The sequence below is a fragment of the Carassius auratus genome, chromosome 22 (assembly GCF_003368295.1).
Source record: "Carassius auratus strain Wakin chromosome 22, ASM336829v1, whole genome shotgun sequence".
Lineage (NCBI taxonomy): Eukaryota > Metazoa > Chordata > Actinopteri > Cypriniformes > Cyprinidae > Carassius > Carassius auratus.
The window spans coordinates 4897070-4914127 of record NC_039264.1 but is presented as its reverse complement, the minus strand read 5'-3'; the positions used below and the strand labels follow the sequence as shown (position 1 = coordinate 4914127).

Here is a 17058-nt window from a genome sequence, read left to right as displayed (position 1 = left end):
AGCGCTGTCTGGGGCCGGATATTTTTAGGCAATGGAGAGAAAAGAGGAACAAACCGAGAAGAGAGAGAGAGAGTGAGAACCAGTGAGGACTAGAGAGAAAGTCGTTCCTGGTGAAGTTTAGACTCGTCAGTGTGATCAAGACTAGTCTCATCATTTAAACTGGTTAGTGAAAGAAAACTGTTGTTACCTTGATGGAGCCACAGTCTAATGTTAGCAGACGTTACACTGGTGAACAGATTTTCTTTTTTTTTTCTTTTTTTTTTCTTCAGGTTAAGTAACTAAGAACAGTTTTTTATGTATCAATAATAATATATTTTTTTATTATTTAAAAAACAAACAAAAAAAATTATTTGGGGGGGGGTACATTTGGATAATAATAATAATAATAGTAATTTTATATATATATATATATATATATATATATATATATATATATATATATATATACACACACACACTCATCATATTTATATATATATATATATATATATTTATTTTTATTCTTTTTTTGCCACATTTTTGCAGGATTCCTTCAGTTTTTTTTTTTTTTTTTTTTGCAAATATAAATAATTGTATGCCTTTTTAATGCATTTTTTTATTGTTTTATTTATGTTTTTGGAACAAACAATACATTTGTATAATGATATAATAATATCTTTTATTGCCACAATTTTTGCAGGGTTTTTTTTCTCCATTTTTGCATTGATTTATTTATGATTTTTGAAATTATACGTTATATATATATTACTACTACTACTACTAGTACTACCAATAAAAAACTTATATTTTCTATTATTATTATTAGTATTGCCACATTTATGTAATTTAAAAATAATATATAGTTTTATGCTAATATTAATAAATATTACAAATTAATATTTAATGCATTTTTCATATTGTTAAAAAATAGTAATAATCCTTATTATTAATATTGTTTTTATGTGCCATATTTATGCAGTTTTTTACAATATAATTAGTCACAATATTGGTATGTATTAAAATATTTTATATATAACTTCTAAAAAAACTTAGACAAAATGTACACATGCAGATGATATACTTATAATAGTTTTAGTAGTAGTCATATTAATAATGTTCCATATTTATGCTTTTTTGGAATATAGTCACAAATTACATTCTTTCTGAAAACTGTTGATTTGAAAATGAAATTGTATTTTCTTAAATAATGCATAATTTTTATTTGTGGCTTTTTTTGCGAATTAAATAATTCTAAAAGTGCAGATCTATCGATAAACCGATCTCAAGTTTCTCATAAAGAGATTAGACACAATATAGCAACATATAGCAACAAGCGTTTTTTACAGAGCAGCAACATTTATATATTTCTTCAGAAAATGTGCAAATCTACTTGCTAATGTGTGTTTGTGTCTGCAGAGAAGCAGAGAGCTCGGTGTGTGTTCAGACAAACACTACAGCCGGTTACCTGCAGGCCGTGGACTCAGCCGGGACCCCCCTGTGTCTGTCCTGCCAGAAGCCCAGTGGGGAGCACCGCGGCTGGGCAGGAGGCTTCTGCAGCCCTGCCTGTATGGAGGACTTCCAGCTGCGCTCCAATCAGGGCTACATGCGCACCCGTGTGCTGGGTGTGTGTCAGCACTGTGGTCTCGACGCCCACCAGCTGTACGTGCAGGTCCGGGACGCCCCGCACACACCGCAAGAAGATCCTGGACAACACCGGGCTGGCACAGCTCCCTCTCAAACAGGTTGGGCTCATTTCTAGGAGCCTCATCTGCATATTTGGCCATATTTCTTTCTTTCCATCCATCCATTACATGCTAAAGTTGCTCAAACTCTTCAGTGTGCATATTCTGAATTTCTTTTTTTTCTTTACTGAAATGCAATGCGCCATACAGTTTCAGTATTTGTACCTTAATTAAAGCAGTCAAAGCACTCTCCCAGATATTAGATGTCAAGACTACCATAAATATAAAAAAAAATTAAAGACACTGCACTCTCACATTTTTTATTATAACCCTTTTGTGGATTATATAATAAAAACAATTGCTGACTGCCAGTGTTATTTATTACTAAATTAGTATTTTTAAAAAATATTATTATTAACAATATTTATGGCATGTTGTTATTTGTCAGTGTTAAAAATAGTGGCCGCTGTTGTTGTTAACAACAAGAAATAGTCAGTAATAATAATAATAAATATGCTACAAATTATATTTTTACTAATTTAAAAAACCAAGATGCCTCAAAATACTTCGTTTTTTTTTAAAAACGTATAATTTTTCACATAATTGACCTTTATTCCCCACCGATCTGTCCCTTCTCTGACAAACGGCTCGATTAATTTCCTATTATTATGAAGCCCCTCCCTCAGAAATACACGATGGGCTGTGATTGGTCAGCTGGCTCAGTGTGTTGTGATTGGCTAAACTGCCTCGAGTGCGTCTGAACATCCCGCCCCTCTCAAGCTCAGAATGTGCTCCGGTTGTATTGTAAACAATGACGTCCTCTATATTGCTTCTCAATTTGAGCCTGATTGAGACAGAGCCTGGGCAAGCACGGCTCTTAATGGTATGTTTGTTTGTTGTTGTCTCATACTTTTAGATACGCAGTTGTTTGTAAATGGTATTGCTTCTGTTAGCTTTTAATATACGGGTTTATCCTGATTAAAGCTTTAATACAGCACAGCAACCATACACGCGTCCATGTATAACGCTTCTCATTGCTTTGTGACAATAAGTGTATGAATGAGAGCGAGCGAGAGAGAAAGAGAGAGATGCAGAGCAGGGAGGCGCGAGGAACAGGATTGAGACCCGCTGCTTTTAAACATTGATTTTGAAACTTGTGAATCAATTAGAATCATTAAAAGACAGAATCATGATTCATATATGAACAGATTTTTACGTGCACCACTAATTTTCTCTTCCTCTTCTCTAAAGAAGAGGAAGAGGGGCGGGGTGTGTACCTGGGGGCGGGGTTTATCTGGGTTCGTGACCTAACAGACCCGGGAAGAAGCTCGTTGTAGTCCCTTATCAGCCGTTTTTGTAGGCATTAAACTGCCAGAATTTTAAAAGATGATATCTCTGTTTGCACTGAACTATCAGCGCTGCAACTTTGCAGATATTGTTTACGCTCAAACAGCAACATTACAAACTAACTAACGTTAAAAAAAAGTGAAATCACAATCAACCACTGTTGTTAAAAAAGTATTATTATTATTGTTATCATCATTTTTAATAACAATAATCATAAAAGCATTTAAGTTGAAATGTCTTCAAAATGTAATGCTTCAAAATCAAATATGCTTCAAAATATTATAATTAATGGCATATTTGTATTTTTGTTCTTAATAATGTTATTTTATTATAAATTGCTATTGTTATTGTTAACAACAAATAGAAATAAATGCCATAAATAATATTAGTATATTTTTTGAAACCAACATAATGTCACAAAATAATAATATCCTTCAAATATCATCAAATATTTTTATTAATGATAGTAAATATAATATTTGTAGGAAATCTTTATTGCTTAATTATTCATTATTATTAATAATAATAATAGATATCATCATTAGCAGCAGCATCATCTACTCTTCCTAGATCTTTTCTTATTTCTTCTTTAGAAAGTCCTCTCTGAGTTTCCTCAGAAGCAGTCGACTGTGCTCCTCGTAGCTCGAGCTCAGAAACTGCGCGAGGTGTACGCAGCACCAGGACTAATTTCGTCTGGGAAGTTGGCCAGAGTTTGGGAAAAGGCGCGCATTAGTCTCTTCCGAAAGCACATTAGCCCGGAATTATCCCCAAACATTCGCAAGTAACTCGGCAGACGCTGCATTTTATTGAAAAAATATTGCTTACAGAGAAAGATAAATAAAGATGGCCTGTTTAGCTTGCAGAAGCAATAAGAGCTTAGCGGCCTCGGGCCCTGCTCTCTGCCTCTCTCTGTAGAGTTATCATCACACACACACACACAGCCGTCCTTTCCTCCCCGGAGCATCCAATGTTAACACAACGCCTAGTCTTGTCAGATTGCCATTGATTTTTCACACAGTGCATTGCTACGAGGTGCAGGTTTGATTTTTCTTCGGCTTTTCTGTTGGAGCCCCGAGCGGCAGCGGCCTGATCGATAACACGCTTTAAGCTCCGAGTGCCCTCGACGTACAAACAAGCCCGCTGTCGTACGTACACGCAAATCATTGTTACGGAGAAGCCTTTCACGTTCACCGCTTCCATGTGTTTTGTCACGTACAGCACGACTTATCGACGCCCGAGGTGCCCCGCTCTCGTAGCGCGAGGTTATCGTCCGTGTCGCGACCCTTGAGAGTCAGGGTAATTATCGTCCGGCTCGGTTGAGGGGGAAGGAGAGGATTGAAATGCCAGCACTTGGGCCTCGTGTTCCCAGCGCTGATCGTCCACTCGTGATTTCCTCTCCAGCTTTAATCCTCAGCACCTGGAGTCCTTCATCGCGGCGGTCTGCTGGAATAAAGGGAATTATATAGAGTTTCCCGGCGGGCTATTCTGAGCGCTTTCATGTAGCGGTTCAATAAAACAACAGGAATAAAAGGGATCTACAAACAGCAACAACACTGTTAAGACGCTCTCAAGACTCTCTCTCTGGGTGCTGTGTTCTTTATAAGATAGACTCATACTGTATTCATCCATTGTCAGGTGTTTTGATTCTTTAATATTGCGTTCAACAGGAAACAACAGAGTCAATTAAAGTTTTAATTGTCAGATAGCCTATATCATATAGCCCAAACCACAAATTAATTATATATATATATATATATATATATATATATATATATATATATATATATATATACAATACAGACCAAAAGTTTACTATTTTTAATGTTTTTGAAAGAAGTTTCTTCTGCTCATCAAGCCTGCATTTATTTGATCAAAAATACAGAAAAAAACTGTAATATTGTAAAATATTATTACAACTCATCAAGCCTGCATTTATTTGATCAAAAATACAGAAAAAAACTGTAATATTGTAAAATATTATTACAACTTAAAATAATAGTTTTGAATATACTTTTAAAAAATAATGTATTCCTGTGATGCAAAGCTGAATTGTCAGCATCATTACTCCAGCCTTCAGTGTCACATGTAACATCCAGTCGATCACATGATCATTTAGAAATCATTCTAATATTCTGATTTATTATGAGTGTTGGAAACAGTTCTGCAGTCTAATATGTATGATGAAGAAAAGGTTAAAAAGAACTGCATTTATTAAAAATTGTAAAAAAAATTATAATATATATTCTAATCACTTTTTATCAATTTAACACATCCTTACTGAATAAATGTATTGATTTTATAAAAAAAAAAAAAAACTGACCAGTAGTGTATATTGTTATTACAAAATATTTATTTTTAAAAACATAGCTTCTTCTTTTTTTTTTTTTTTACTTTTTATTCATCAAAGTATCCTAAAAAAGTATCACATTTTCTGTATTTTAATATTTCTGAAAAAATATTAAGCAGCAGAACGGTTTCAAACTTTGATAATGAATCATCATATTAGAATGATTTCTAAAGGATCATGTGATAATGATCCTAAAAATTCAGCTTTGCATCACAGAAATAAATGATAATTTAAAGTATAATACATTTAAAAACAATTATATTAAATTGTAATAGTATATCACAATATAACATTTTTTTTCAGTATTTTGATCAAATAAATGCAGGCTTGATGAGTAGAAGAAACTTCTTTCAAAAACAAATTTTTGGTCTGTACTGTATATATATATATATATATATATATATATATATATATATATATATATATATATATGAATAGGTTTTATATATGTGCGTGTGTGTGTGTAATTAAGTTATTTTTTTAATGATTACTTAAGTTCTGATTGGTGGTGGTTCTTAATAATTCAAATTATATTTTTGTTATTTTTTAGGATAATACTTATAATTTTAATATGTATTATTTTTATTAAAAGAACAAAGAACCGTTGATCAGTATAAAACATTATGAGTAATTATTATTATTAATGATTACAACACTTAAAATTTTTTTTTTTATTAATAATGCCAATCTTTTTATTAAAGTATGTAAGTATTTGTATGTAAATAATAGAAGACAGAATTCTATTTTATTGAATGATAGTTGCTGTAAATAAACTATTATTATAAAAATAATTGTCACTTATAATCAGTGATTACAACAATTTTCAGTTCTTTTTTTACAATTATTAATAATAACAGCATTTTTATGATTGTTAATGGTTTCAACAATATTTGTGATAAATTGTTGATAAAAAAAATAACAGTATTTTTATGAAATTTTAATAACAGCATTTTTGTTAAATTATTTGTCAATAATTATAAGATATACATGTTGCTATTCATAAAAACTTAAAAACAATATTTTAATAAACAAATTGTGTTGTAAAAAGCAGCATGTCAACAGATAAAATGGGTTCTGCATATTAAATATTATTTTAATTAGAGAAGAATGTAAATATATTGAATTATTGTTGCTGTTAATGATTTATTATTATTATTGATGATTAAAAAAATTTAAGTTAATTTTTTTATTTATAAATAATTATTAATAACAGTATTTGTATTAATGGTTTCAACAATATTTGTAATTGATGCAAATACACATTTTTGATATCAGTATTTTTATGAAAAATGAACAATATTTTTGATTAAATATTGTTAATAACTAATAGTGTTGTTTCTGTTTAGTTATTATCATACAATTTAAGTTTTTGTTTTAAAAAGCAGCAGATCATTAAATAAAATGGGTTCTGCATATCGGTTATTGCAAACTTAGACAGAATATATATTTATAATCTGTACTCAGATAAATCTGTATTGTGTCGGTCATGAGTGAAATACTTGAAGATCTGTTTGATTTGTTTGACATTGTCTGTGTTTGCATGTTGCAGCTGAATGAAATGATTCAATGTCCCGTTGAAGGACAGTTCTGGCAGGTGGACCACATTAACCCCGTCTACAGAGGAGGAGGACCGTGTTCCCTCCAGAACCTTCAAACCCTGTGTACCGTCTGCCATCGGATGCTACAGTATTTCATCCACACACACACACCAATGCATATTTGGAATTGATTTAATACTTTTTTAATAGATTTATGTTTAGGTAACTATTTTAAAATAAAAACATTGTTATATAAAAAACAAATCATAAAATATTTATGTATTTATTTATACAAATATTTTAAACAATATTTTTTAAACAACAATAATAATAATATTTACTATATATTAGTGCTGTCAAATGATTAATCTCGATTTATCGCATCCAAAATAACAGTTTTTGTTTACGTAATATATGAGGATGTGCTGTGTTTATTTATGTATGTATGTATATGTAAATACACACACATGCATGTATACATTTAAGAATAATATATTATGTTTGTATATTAAATATTTATACATAAATTAAATGATATAAATATATACATGTAAATGCATGTAAATACTTTCTAAACCTATTCAGTATGTGTGTCTTTATATTTACATAATATTATGTCATTTACATAATAAATGTACACAGTACACATTATGTAAACAAAAACTTATTTTGGATGCGATTAATTGCGAGTTATCATTTGACAGCACTACTATATAGTTTTATATTTATTAATGTTTAAAATGTTTTATTTTAATTATTTGAAACATTTTAAAAGCATTGTCAATTTTGTTTTATTTATATAAATATAACAATAATAATAAAGTATATTTATTTTGTATTTTATTGTTATTAATTGATTACAACATTATTATTATTAAAAGGTTGTTTTATTGTTTTAATCATTAAATGTATGCTTTTTATTTTATAATTTTTTTAAACTATTATTTAATTAAGTTTAAAATAAAGTCCGAATTTAATTGCCATTATTTAATTTTTACATTTATATCCAGTATTTAATTTGAATACGCAAACACATTTGTAGCATATGATGGTGAATCTGTGGCGGGTGTGTTTTTGCAGAGGACCAAGCCAAAGACAGAAGTCGGATGAAACGAGACCAAGCCGCCTCCAGACTGGCCTCTGACATCACACGAGTCTTCGTCAAGAAATGAGCCGCTCCGTCTGCAACTATTAAAAAACACAGATCCAGAGCTGTTGGCTTGGAAATGACCCGCCTGCCTTTTCCATGTCAGAGGCGTTATTTACCAACATCTGCCGTGTTTGAGGATTGTAATTTAGCCGATTGGCTAGCTGTTTATAATCACTGCTCTCAGCAAGAGAAAAATTACTTCGATCTTCGATGTGTTCGACCATAAATTAAATAAACGTTTCACATTCGTCCTCATGCTCTGCATTTGAACAAAAAGAGTTGGTTTTATTCTAACTCTGGATGGTGAACTATGTGTTGCAGGTTGAACGCGAGCGCCGCAGGACGTGTTGGCGTGAGATGTTTCCAGTATCTGCAGGTTTTTTTTGGGTCAGTGCAGAGATAGGAGGCTGTGTGGAGCAGCAGTCAGGCAGGACAGGATGTTCACTTTCACCAGTGTCTATAGAGCGTGATAAAGCTTATCTCTCCTACACGAGAGACACTGAGAGGCAGATTGGCACGAGATGCAGGGTAGGTTATTCTTACTCTGCTGAATACACACGTACAAGACACAGGGATGTTTGTTGCATGCACATTCGATTCGTGGGGTCGTTTTATACTATCTTGATAGTGTTTGCAATTTGATCGAATTCAACTGGAGGAAAAAAAAGGCCAATTAAATGAGTGAAATAAAGGCTCTCTCTTTACGTACATAAAATAGTAACAATTGTAATCTGTCATCAAAGCTGTCCTTTAAAACTATTCTATATCAAGCTATAGGTACATATAGTGAAATTACAACTATATATTAAAATGTATATAATTTAAGTAAAATACACATACAATTTTACAAGTATATAAATGTGTTTTATTCATCAAGTTTTAAAAAAAAAGTTCATGTATTTTAAATATTGAGGATTATACGCATTGATATTTACATAAATATGTAGAATTAGCGATATATACACCTACATAGTCAGAATTTGTATTTAAATACATATTCCAGTTTGCAGCTTTATTTCAAATGTTTAACTATATATTGTGATATGTACGCATATGTAAGTGCATATACATTTAGTGAAACTGAAATGATTTGATATTATTTTCTAATATATTACAATTATTTTATATCATATATCATGCTATATAATATAAAAATGTTTTTCAATTATTCATATAAAATGTTTTGTTTAAAAAACAACAACAATGGCTCAAATAGAAAACCCTAAAAAAGAAAGAAAGAAATTATTTAGTTAATATGTGTGGGTATCACATACTTTTTCATCATTTAAACATTTTTAATTATAATATATGCAAACATATACACACACACACACACTATATATATATATATATATATTGGTCAGATCCTGATTATGTAGTTATGCATGTCAAATACCTCTCTGTTAGTGTGTTGGGTCGCATGTGTTCAGTTGTGGAAGGAGATTGCAATCCTTAAGGGTGTCGCAGGAAAGAAATTGCGTTGCAGCTAAACTTTGTGTTATTTTAATCTGTCTCTCCGGAGTAAACTCAATAAAGGCTGGGGGGGGGGCAATACTCCTGTCTCCACGGCAACAGACTTGAGTGATGCATATTGCCAAGGAGATGAGGGCATTTTTACAATTCCACTGTCTGTTCACAGTGATGCTGCCAGACAGATCAGCCGCTTTAAACCCGTCTCCCGAACACTCCTCCGCCGTCAGCATCGTTAGCTCTGACCGAATCACTCGCGCACAAACCAGAGAACGAAGGGAACGAAACGTTCGTTTGAAGCTGAAAACCAGTCCCATTTTTTGGGAGCATTTGAATGTTTTATGGAGAACTTGCAAACATTAGATGCGTTTCAGGATATGATTAACAGTCCAAAGTCGAAGGAAACATGGTAGTTAGTGCGATATTCTTTGGGAAGTTGAATATTCAACGTGTGACTTTCTGTAGACGTAACATTTATTTTTATGACGCATCAGTTGGGTTATGAAAGTACCTGTTTGGATAATCATGATGTTCTTTGACTCGTCCGGCCCCTACGAGTCTAATTTGGCTCAGGTGTGAGATACGCTCGAGCGTACGAGTTAATGAGGCACAACCAACAACGTTTTTTCTGTCTGCCACAGTTTATATAAACACGGTCGTGTGCGTTTAGTCTCTAACATCTCTGTTTTGTGAGTGGCCAAGCAGTCCTGAATGGACTGGACTCAGATTAACAAGGACACACAAGCATGAGCGGCCAATCACGAGTGATTCTCTCGCTTTCCGGTCCTTTGAATCCTTGGTTTTGATCTTTTTCTGTTTGGTTCGCTCTTTACTCCGGCTTCAGAGGAAACGTAGCCTCTGACGTCTGAAACCTTAACAAACACACGCCTAAATTTACACTTCACTGATGATGAGGGTGGAAACGCAGCTCTGGCATAGAAAAAAAAAAGAATCATAATGGCAACAATAATGAAAAGTATGTTTGATCTCTACTCTTATTTGTTATAATACAAGATGTATGGCAAACTACAACACCAAGCAAGATAGTATGCAGTAATTCAGTGCAAAAATAAAAAAATAGCGTATTGACAAGCCACTTGCAATCCAGTTTAACTAAATACATTAAAATAGCACAACACCATATGTTTAAATCAAGTTGGCATTTAACATTTTTTTCCATGATTGAACCCAAAAGGTTATAAAAAAAGTTCCATACAATATAATTTATATAACTATGTAATTTATTTTAATAATGTAATCATTTATATAAATGTATAGTAATCATTCTTTTGAACTAAAAACCAAAAAGTATTTAAAAAATGTTTTGTCAGTATTTATACATATTCATCATGGTGTATTTATGAAATATTCTATAATATATATTAATTTAAAAAATCCCCAACAAATCAGTTACACACACACACATACAAATGTGAAATATATATATATAATTTAATTAAAATATATATAGTAATCCCCCAACATATCTGTTTAGTCACTATATTTAGCCAAAATATATATTTTATACATACACTGTAATAAAAAAAATTGTTATAATAAATAAATTAAATGTAGCAGTAATTTTCTGCCAGGACAATATTAATAAATTTTACGGACATTTCCATTAACCCTGAAGCAACACAATGCAGCACAAAATGCTAAATACAGGTAAAAAGCCTCTAAAAATCAATATGGAAAATTCTTTCATATTAATACAGTACATTTGTGCTTTATCTTTACAGATTTTTTTAGCATTTACATTTTATTTTTATGTAAATAACTAAATACTAATATATATATATATATATATATATATATATATACAGCTAAAGTATTCATAACCCTAAAAAATTTTTTACGTTTTGTTATGTTGCAGCCTTGTGTTAAACTGCTTTAAATTACTCAGTCTGCACTCCATACACCTTAATGACCAAGCAAAAGCAGAACAGAACTTTGTAAATTTATTACAAAAAAACATTACATTGCACAAGTATTCATACCCTTATCTGGGACGGTTAAAATTTAGCTCAGGAGCGTTCATATTTCTTGTGGATGTTACTACACTTCAAGTGAAGTTAACCTGTGGTAAATTCAATTGAATGGGTTTGATTTGGAAAGGCACACACTTCTTAATAAAAGGTCTAACAGCTGAAAATACATAGCAGACCAAAAACTAAGCCCTGAGATCAAAATAACTGCCTATGGAGCTCAGAAACAGGTTTGCATCAAGCCACGCATCTGGAGAACAGTTCAGAAAAGAATTTTGCTTCATCGAAGGTTCACAGAAGCATGTCGTCTCTGTTACCCTTAATGGAAGAAGTTTAAAAAAAAAACAGGTCTCTTCCTAGAGCTGGCCTCCTGGCCAAACTGAGCTACTGATGGAGAAGAGCTTTGGATTGAGTGGTGACCAAGAAGCTGATGGTCACTCTAGTTGAGCTCCATGATCATATTTGGAGACAGGTGAAACCTACAGAAGGACAAACATCTCTGCAACACTCCACCGATCTGAGCTTTATGGTGGTGTGGCCAAACCCAATCCTCTCCTCAGTGAAGACACATGAAAAAACACACTTGGCATTTACAAAAAAGCACCTAAAGGACTCTCAGACTGTGAGAAATACGATTATCTGCTCTGATGAACCTCAATTCTAAGCATCATGTTTGAAGGAAACCAGCTGTTCATCACCTGCAGAGTACCATCCCAAAAGTAAAGTGTGCTGGTAGCCTTTCTCAGCAGCAGGGACTAGTAGACGAAAAGCTCAATGCTCCAAAATATAGAGATAGCCTTAATGAAAACCCAGGTTTACCTTCCAGCAGGACAATGACCCTAAAAACATAGCAAGAGTGGCTTATAGACAACTCTGTGAATGTCCTCGAGTGGCCCAGCCACAGCCTGAGCTTGAACCCAATCAAATATTTCTGGAGAAACCTGAAAATATGCCCCAATCCAACCTGACAGAGCATGAGAGGAGAAGGATGGCAGATAATTGCTAAATGCTGAGATGCAAAGCTAGTTGCATCATACCCAAAAATAATTGAGGCTAAGATTCTTCAGCTAAGTAAAGAGTTAAGGGTATGCATACTTATGCAATGTACTTCAGTTTTTTATTTTAAATAAATTTACAAAGTTGTGACAGTTCTGCTTTTGCTTTGTCATTATGGTGAATGGAGTATAGATTGATGTGAAAAAAATAAAATATTTTAAAGCAGTTTAAACATGAGGCTGCTTCATAACAAAATGTGAAAAAAATGAAGAGGTATGAATACTTTCGCAACTGTACATGTTTCATTAAAACCCTACATCAAAACCTTCAATGGTTTTCTCACCACTGAAGACAGTCATCAAAAGTAGCTTTTTAGAGGATGTGGCTCTTGGTACATTCAAGTATTTCAAAACCAGTCGTACACAAGTACAACTATGAAGGACAGGACCGAGCTGACTTTGAAAGAGTGCTTGGGTCACTCAAAAGTGTTGACGTGTCTGATGTCTCACTGTAATAAGGCGCTGCTGTCAATATGCTACGGCCCCGGTGAGTTATGGTCATTACTTCTGTGCCTGTCAAAGAAATCAAAGTTCACACCTGCGGCCACGGACCTACGCGACCACCGGCCTGCGCGACTTTATTACCGATGAGAACAAAAGACCAGCAGCAACACAACAACTTTAATAACGCTGAGACTGAGAGATATTGAGTGGACATCAAATGAAGGCGCGCATGCTGACGGCTCCAGGGGATATCTGAGGGAGGCCGAATTCAAATGACTTTTTGTGTTTCTTGTCGGGCAAACACGACGAGGGAGAAAAGCGGACTAAACAATAACATGGAAGAAGGTAATAAAGTAGGTGACGTTGAACAGAAAGCGCTCCGGGGTAGGAGAGCTGCTAATGCCCGTCAAAGAATGTGTGAGAAGCCGCTTTTACGTCAGATGGTGACTGATCGGTCCCGTTCACGTCCTTGAACGTGCTTATAGTGTCATTTTATGGTGCTAGCACTATAAGGATATCAGTCAAGTATTCAACTTTTTAACAAAAGTGGCTGCAGACATTTTTGAGCTCAAACGTGTGAGGTTTTCTATTGGTCCAATGAAAAAAAATAATAATAATTAAATAAAAAAGGTGGCTGAGACTTTATCTAAGAATTCTTAAAAAAAAAAAAAAAATTTAAGAAACATAATTGTGAGATAAACTCAGAATTCTGTTGTTTTTCAGAATTGTGAAATACAAACTTGGAATTCTCAGAATTCTGACTTTTCTTGGAATTGTAAGAAACTCCGAATTACGAGCTATAAACTCAGAATTCTACCTTTTTTCAGAATTCTGAAATACAGTACTCAGAATTACGCTATAAACTCAATTGCGAGATGAAAACTCAGAGATATAAATTGTGAATTCTACCTTTTTTCAGAATTATTTAAACTCAAAATTTTAAAATATATGAACTCACAATTCTGTTGTTTTTCAGAACTGTGAAATACAAATTTAGAATTGCGAGATATGTACTTGGAATTCTCAGAATTCTGACTTTTCTTGGAATTGTAAGAAATTTAGAATTACAATAAACTGAATTATGAGCTATAAACTCAGAATTCTACCTTTTTGTCAGAATTATGAGATATAAACTCAATTGCAAGATATAAATTAAGAATTCTACCTTTTTCAGAATTATATAAACTCAGAATTGAAAAGATATGAACTCAATCATTTTTTAGAATTGAGATAAATTAAGAATTCTAGAATTGCGAAATATAAATTCAGAATTGTGAGATTAAACTCAGATTTACAATATAAACTATTAAAATATATACTATAGAACAATATAAACATGAATTTAGAATTCAAACTTTTTTCTGACTTGTATATAAACTGAGAAATACGAGATATAAACTAAGAATTCTGAATTGCTTTTTTGTTCTACTTTTTTAGTGAAATTGAGCTATATAAACTAATCCTACTTTTCAGAATTGTGAGATATACTCAGAAATGCTAAGAAATAAACTCAGAATGGCAAGGAATAAAAGTCATATCTTCATATCTCAATTCACAAATAACACAAAATAAAAGTTAGTAAGATGCATTCCATAGATTCCGTCAGCCCTGTCCAATTACTTTTGCTACACAAAAATGGTCAATTATGCTGGTATTTATGCAATTTTACAGTTAACATCATGATCATACTGGGTTTTAGTGCAAATTAACTTTACAGTTTTACTTTATTAATTAATTCTAGTTATTTACTGATAGATCAAAAGTCTCACACATGTAAGTTAATAGCTTGCTTCTGTGTTGAAAAATAAGATGGCTAGTAACATAGAAACTGTTATGAAAGACTGTGATATGTAAAGATGAAGTGTGCTGATCTGAGAGATGGTGTCTGTTTCTAAGGGAACACGGAGTATCTTGGCAAAGTCTCAAACTTTTCTCTGTGGATCAAGAATTTGCCCTTTAGCTACTGACTAAAGATCAAGTTATGCAGAGCTAAATTCTGCAGTAGGTTCTTATCTACTATTAGTAGCTATTACCTGGAAATGTAGCATTGAAATGAATGACAAGTTTAAATGAAATTGGAATAGACATGCAATGCAATGGTCAACAAGTCGATTAGTGAGGTCAACTAATGACGTAGCGGCAATGCTGTAAATGAATGAATGAATTTCAAAACTACATTTTGCGTTTTTTTTTACTTCTTCATCTCATGCCATGAGAATTCATATAAAATAACCCCTAAATAGTAATCATTTGTATTATTTTAATAAATACAATAAATAAATATATATTTTATTCATTTATTTTTAAATATATTAATGGAAGTAATGTTAATCTTTTATTATAGATGCAATGTGTAATTTAGCACTAAATCATAATTTCGAATATAAATCTTAGCGTTATATACTGGTATATTTATATTTTGCAACAGTATATTATATACAGTATATAACTGATCCAGAAACAGCCTTCATTGCCCAATCCCAAACCTCTCTGATAATCAGACAACGTTAAGAACTGATCCCAGAACAGCATGGCAGGAGAATATTCCCCTCCATCCAATTAATTACAGTAATCACTGCAGAGAGCATTGAACGTCCCTATAGGTGCCAAGCTAATGCATAAAACAAGCGATTGAGAAAAGGACCAGGAACAAAAAGCATTTAAAAGAATGGACGTTTGTTTTTGGGAAGACAGGAACGGCAGGTGTGCAGCCTCTGGTGTTTGGGATGAGGTTTTTGTTAGGGGAGGGGAAAGGATATTCGCACGTAATTTGTTCTTCCGATACCTCGTTCCCTGTGTAAACCATTAATCTTCCTTAAACTCCCATGCAGAGGAGAACTCATTAGTTAACCAAAAAACAGGCGAAATTTGCTGTGCTAAGCACATTATCTCTCACACGCACACACAAACATGGAAATTTGGAGGCCAGTTCTCCCTAAATGAGTTACTAATGACGTCCAGCACAAGGTTGGTGAAGCATCAGTGTTGCGGACACCAGCGGCCGCAACAAGAAATAAAAAAATACTTCGACATGTCTAAAAACTGCCTAATGGGTGTCATTCGCTAATGTGATTATATTTACAACAGGATGACTGCCGTTTCCTTACAACACTGGTGGTGGTCTCTGTTTATTTTACACGCTCAGATGTTTGTCGCACGGTGTGCGTGGCGTTTGCTAGATAATGACCAAAAACACAATCAGTCCTATCAGTGGGGATTAGACATGAAAATAAGGCCGTTTGTGATTCGCGCTACCTGCGGATGCTTAATGGATAAGGCTCCGGCTGTTTTTCTTTTACGTGGCGCAATTTAAATTCACACTTCAATTATTTCTCGCCACAGAACGTATTAGGGGCGGAAAGGACGTTTTTGACAGCTCGGAAGCACCCTGATGGTGCTGAGAAGGTTTCTGTAAGAGGGAAAGAGAATATGATTTTTTTTATTATTGATTTATGAAACTGCAATAATAAACGGCTGTTTACTACAAAATGGCAAAGTGAATGTAGACTAAAGCGTTAGAGGGATAATTACGTGAAGGGATTCACTGACGGTGGTTTTAAGGCGAGTATCAGTATTAATATTGCTCATAATTAGAGTATGGGTTCAAACCAAAGCGCTAACGTAGAGTTTTCCCGCCCTTTTTGTGCTACAGATATGAATGAGGCCTCAAATTATGTCATTTTGTGCCATACTTGGGTGAACTTAAGATTTTTACCAGATGAATTATGAATCTGTTCAAAAACTTCACCATTCACACTAAGAATGATAACTTAATTAGCGTCCCATGATGGCAACGAGGATGTATTTTAGATAAATCCTCATGAATAGCCCTGAGTACCTCAACTAATAAAACTCAACAGCATAGGCTTTTGGACTGTTGGAGAAAACAAGCTCTAAATGCGCTATATTTTTTTCATCATCACAACCTTCTAAAATCAACACAAATTTGATGAATTTTGACTTTGTGACGAAGGAGCCTGAACTGCTACAATGCTATCTCTTGGGAGGTTTTGGCCTACTAAAGTACTACCTAAAGACTTCCTCTATATACTTGTGCC

At 33.2% G+C, this 17058-nt stretch overlaps 1 pseudogene; it reads left to right on the top strand.

The window, feature by feature from the left end:
• Positions 1-8292, top strand: part of LOC113040767 (DNA annealing helicase and endonuclease ZRANB3-like) — a 67920-nt pseudogene extending 59628 nt beyond the window's left edge.
• Positions 8293-17058: the final 8766 nt, after the last annotated feature.